The sequence below is a fragment of the Stegodyphus dumicola genome, chromosome 2, assembly GCF_044657685.1.
Source record: "Stegodyphus dumicola isolate Sdum_Otavi_A_Nest chromosome 2, ASM4465768v1".
In the NCBI taxonomy this organism is placed as follows: Eukaryota; Metazoa; Arthropoda; class Arachnida; order Araneae; family Eresidae; genus Stegodyphus; species Stegodyphus dumicola.
Genome location: NC_140769.1, coordinates 173,150,081 through 173,156,043, shown reverse-complemented (window position 1 = coordinate 173,156,043; position 5,963 = coordinate 173,150,081). Strand labels below are relative to the sequence as shown.

At 35.0% G+C, this 5,963-nt stretch overlaps 1 non-coding gene across 1 annotated transcript; it reads left to right on the top strand.

Moving 5' to 3' along the window:
• Positions 1–1,839: 1,839 nt before the first annotated feature.
• TRNAF-GAA (transfer RNA phenylalanine (anticodon GAA)) lies at positions 1,840–1,912 on the top strand. Its single transcript has one exon. It is a non-coding gene; the product is annotated as a tRNA-Phe (tRNA).
• Positions 1,913–5,963: the final 4,051 nt, after the last annotated feature.

The window sequence follows — 5,963 nt, the reverse complement described above, 5'->3', positions numbered from 1 at the left end:
ACCGAGGGAAGAATTTTGCCGTAGCACGTTGCAGAAAAATTACTGATGTAGCACATTTAGCGAAAATCACTATTGTATCACATTTGTCACAAAAGTTGAATGATCGAAGAATTATTGCACGACTGGCGAAGTCAGCGGAACGGAACAGATCACATTGATGATTTGCTGAAGCTCCTTGCGATGATATGCACGACTTTGTAAAAAACACAAGCAATATACATCAATACTTCTAGAAATAATTGAAGGGATACGTTGTAGCATACGTTTAATGTCCATATTCGTTGTTATTTTTAGTCAGTTCTTCAGAATGCCTTGGATGCACGTGGCTTAGGGTCGTTGAAAATCCATTCTCAGTAACGTGCTCAGTCAAAAGGTCACCACTTTTGGTGGTCGTGTGTGCTTAATGCATGATATAACTAAAGGAAATAAGAGTAGACAATCTCCTATAACAAAAGAATATATTAAATACTAAATTACAATTTAAATTACATTGCAGAGATCAACACAGAGCTCGGAACACAGTTCGTGCTAGCGTCGCGTACCTTGTCCGACGAGAAGTCTGAGTGAGTAAAGATGTCGCTTTGCTGCTCCGATTAAGAACTGGATTTTACACGTGGCGCCATCTCGTGAATAGAAGGTGAAGTATCTGTCGGAACGCCACACATAGCATTGGCAACATCCTTTTATTTGAAAAGTGATTTGACACAAGAGTGAAAACAAAACGAAATTGAAGATTGAAGCTAATGTATTTAATTGCTTCATAATGAAAGCTTTTTATTCAGTATAAGTTTATTCTCGTTGCATCTCGTTGCATTCCAAAATTATTTTAGTTTTTGATTATTTGAATATGACAAGCCTAAGCTATTTGCCTAAGGGATGCTTTTGTGGAGGAATTCCTAAAGCAAACTGACTCGTATTCACGTTACAATGGTGAAGTACATTAAAACCAAGCATGCAGCCAACCCCCCCCCCCCGTGCACCTGGGATCTGATCCATGCGAGTTCGAAATATTTCTACTTTTTTTTTTTTTTTTCTGCGAAAGTCTGTTCAAGTATCGTTTTCGGTTTATCCATTTTACCCGAAATTTAATATCTTGTTTCCATTTATATGAAAGACTAAATTGAAAAGGCTTGGGTTATATTTTAATACTTTCTTCAAACTATGATAGACTTCACATAAAGTACCACTTCGAGTTGCCCATTAAGAATTGTTATGGGCTTGGCATAAAATACTACTTCCAATTGTCCAGTTTTACTCCAAATCTAATCAACGGTTTGCACGACTGATGAAAGCTTAAATTCAGAAAATGGAAATTTTTCGAAGTTTCATATAAGAATTACTGTGGACGAAAAGGTCGTCACATACATATTTACAGAAAGATATCATTGTAAAAATAGTAAAAAGTGTAGTGTGGACCCTAAATCGTGCTTATTCTCTAAAAACTTACTATCGAATTCTTGAATCTAAAACGTTATCTCCCTTAATGATGTAGATAAAAATATTTTTATCGTAACTTCAGGAAAGAGAAGATTTATAGTTATTCATATTTTTGAGTTACTAATTTCAGTAACAATGGGCGAATAAATCTTCTGGTAAATGTAAGCATTCCCCTGAAAGAACATAATAATAAATATATTTTATTTATTATTTAATGAAAATAATGAAATTTATTATTAAATATTATTATTGTTTTCTAATAATGAAATTGTTTGAAAACAATATCCTTTGTATAGAAAAGTTGAAACTGCGAAAAAACAGAATAACAAAGATCAGCGAAACCCTGGCAGAAACGAGGCTTCTCCCTTTACACTTACTGATAACATTCGAGGTTTTGCGTGCGCCGAAATAGCTTAGTTGGGAGAGCGTTAGACTGAAGATCTAAAGGTCCCTGGTTCGATCACGGGTTTCGGCAGCGCTATTTTTTTTCCTTCAGTACCGACTATGATAACGTCTTAAGAGCGTTTAATACCCCTTTCTCATGTCGATTTTTAATAACAGATGGCGCTACGAACGTTGAGCGATAAAGACTCAAATCTGTAAGATTACCTACAGCCTGGTTACTATGGCAACGACGCTTCCTTCCTCTGTACTTGTTTGGCGGGAAAGTGAGTAAGCCATAAAACACATCCCCTCAGTTGAACAAAAGACCTGCTGTCATTTCTTCCGTCTGTGACTCAGACTGCAGGGTATGTTTTGAACAGGAATAGAACTTTTTCACCTTTGTGTTGAATGAAAGATATCTGTGAGATACGTGCAGCAGTCGCTATTTCTTTTCGCAAAATTTGTTCATCACGCTTTTCAATGTTGCGTAATGTTTCATAATTTGCCGTTATTTTGCGGAAGAAAACAAATTTCATCGCGACATAAAAATTATATATAAATGATTTTATACTTGATGATATGTGTATACATATATAGCACGCACATAATATTCCATTTACTCATCCATCCATAATATTTCATAAATTACCATCCATAATATTCCATAAATATGTGTTAGCACTTTCCAGAGCTTTATATATATTTTTTACTTGTATTATAAAATCGTATAACACTCCTAACTATTATTTTTTTACTTCAAAAGTGGATAAATCATTATCAAATTTTTCTAGTACACGGAGAAATGGTCTATGTATCCACACACATAAACGTAGTAAAAGATACTATTGTTGATTGAATATCTTTTGGCAGCAATATCAAGATGCAACGAAAATTCGAAATCAATTAATAACATGCATTTTATTACAAAAACACTAGCAGGACGTATTATTTGCACAAAAAACTTAGTGTGGAAATAATTTGCGGCACATTATCTGAGATCCGCTTTGAATGAATACATAAAGTGTTATAATGAACAATCAGTTTTAATATTTCACTTGATACTGAAATGCATAAAATCAAATTGCGTTTCTATGTTTCAGGTTTATAAAATACAGCTGATAATTGAAGGGGTATCAGGTTTATAAAGTACAAGCTGATAATACATGATAAGGGAGAAGAAATTCCTAAATTACAAAATTGAATATTATATTTTAATAAAGTAAAATGATACATATTATAGATACATCCTAAAAAACGATAATATATATATATATTGTATATCGTTGTATACCGTATATATATATTATGTATTTATATGTATATCTACTCTTTTCCGGATGTAACTGTAATTACGTACTGTGCTGGTTTATCATCTTCCTGTAGCGATGCATTTGGATTTGCTGTGTATGAATCTGTTTCATTGAACAGGAACAAATAGGAAACAGAATATTGAAAATTGAATTTTTTTAAAGCATTAGTAATTTATATATATTAGATTGACTAAAAAGAGTATATTCATGCATAACGTATAAATATGCGAAGTGAATACTTTTTGGCAATCACCTTTCTAGGATGATCATTTTTAAAAATAACCAGTACTGTTGATAAAATAAACACCGGTACGATCTATCTGCCTAAGGGAAAGGATGCCTTCGTGGAAGACTTTCTAAGGGAAATTGGCTCCTAGACACGTTACACAGGGTAAAACCACGAAAGCGCAACTAGTCCCTTCGCGGGATTCGAAACTCGGACCGAAATACTGGTGTTCAGCTACTTTACCGCTTCGTGCCTCATTTCAGAGCGGATTCGCTATATATGAAACAGAGTAATGTGCTGTTACCGTATTTAGCAGCCTGCCTTTTTCCTTGACCTACCATAAAAAAATAAAATAGCAAAATTATAACAGCGTCTCTAAAAAGATGCTTTGCTATATTCTCATTAAATCTTTATCATTCTGCGCTACTAAAAACGAAGTACGATTATTTCAAATTCAAAATTTTATAACATTACTTTACAGAAAGCGATCTCATGTCTTCTAAAAATAAAACCCAACATCTGTTTCTACTCAAGCGCTTACTTTCTAGACAAAGTAATTTCAGTGTAACGTACGTTCAGTTTTATCTAACTTTGAACGGAAAAAAAAAAAAAAAAAAAAACTATGTACATAACAGGCAAAGGTAATATACATAACAGGCACATAAATTTAATCAATTATATTGGATTACCAGAGGAGAAAAAAATAATTCGATGAGATAATTCTCTGAGAATTCATAAACGCTAAATTAAGAATAAATTTTATAAAATGTTTACTAATGAATACATGTATTTGCATAGTAAGTTTCCTTTTTTAAAAAATTTTTCATCTTTATCACGTTTATCGGAGTGTCGTATTTAACTTCACAATTATGCTCCGAAATTTCATTGCTGTAGATTGGATTATTACCAATATATAATTCTACTAGTAACCAGAGCCAGTATTAGAGGTTTTTGCTGCTCACTACAATATCTGTGGCTCTTACTTCTGCCACGCGCCGCCAGTGGCTGAGTGGTTAAGAATATTGATTACTGGAAGTTCGACCTGGTTTCGGTTCGATCCCAGGCGAACCAGCTGGCTGCATGGTTTGTTTTCCTGTTGTGCAACATGAATACGATCCAGTTTCCTTCAGCAATTAGGCTCACCCGCGGCCGAGCGGTTAAATCGCTGAACACTGGTAGTTCCGACCTGGGTTCGAATCAAGGCGAACGGGCTGGCTACATGGGCGTTTTCATAATCTTCCCCGTGTGTAACGTGTATGGGGAGCTTTGCTATAAACTAAACTAAGCCTTCAGAAACTTCCTCCACGAAAGCATCTGCTATCTGCCACCTCGTGGCTTTGCTATATTCAAAGAGCCTAACCCAATTCTAGCACTCAGTTCCTCTCTAAATTCTAGCGGGCGAGCGCTAAAGTCGCCTATTACTGGTAGTTCAACCTCGGCACATTATCTGAGTTCAGCTTTGAATGAAAACAACATAAAGTGTTATAATGAACGATTAGTTTAAAGATTTCACTTGATACTGAAATGCATAAAATCAAATTGCGTTTCTACATATCAGATTTATAAAGTACAGCTGATAATTGTAGGAATATCAGGTTCATAAAGAACAGTTGATAAATACATGAGAAGTGGGAAGGAATTCATAAATTACAGAATTTAATGGTTGTAACGAAAATTTTAAGCACGAACGTTCTTCATAAAGTTATGAAAAAAAAGCAGTCAGTACCTTTAGTGCGGATAGTAATCACTACCAAAAATCTATGCTTTTCTGCCAATTTTTTGGTAGTTTTTCAAAACCTTCGGCTCGGAAACTTGGTGGCCCGAGTCCAAACACAGGTCAACTTCATTTCGGACGTCTTGTGCAGAAGTGAAGATAGGACCAGCAAGATGTAGCTGAAAGTCCGAACGTGCGATGTCGGGGTTATATGGTGGATGTGGTGAAAGATCCCTTTCGAGTCCGTACAGAGGCTAGCCGGTGAATGCAGACACGTATGGTATTATCTTGATGGAACGTTACCTTTCTGCGCCGGAACTCAATTCGACTCTTTTCCTTGATAGCAGCGTCAACATGCACTAGCATCTCGTTGTATCCTTTACTGTCAAGGGTTTTACCTTTTTCCATATACTATTTGTGATTAATACCACGGCAATCCCACCAAATACAAAAGAATGATCTTTTTGTTAGTCAAATTACGCTTTACGATGCTGCCGACGGACTCACGGGCGCAGATCAACTAAATTTTTGGCCTATGTTGTTGAAATAAATTTATTTTTCAACACAAGTGACTATCCAGATCACCAGATCCAAAGCATGATCTTTTCGTTAGTCAAATTACGCTTTGCGACGCTGCCGACAGGCTCACCGGGCGCAGACCAGCTCCCTTTTCGACCTATATTGTTTGTGTAAACTTGTCTAACTTTGAAAGAAAAAAAAAAAAAACTATGTATATAACACGCAAAGATATTACAGAACATAAATTTACTCAATTTTATTGGATTACCAAAGGAGGAAAAAATACTCAAATAACTCTCTTAGAATTCTTAAACGCTAAATTAAGAATAAATTTTATAAAATGTTTACTAATAAATACAAGTATTTTAAATAA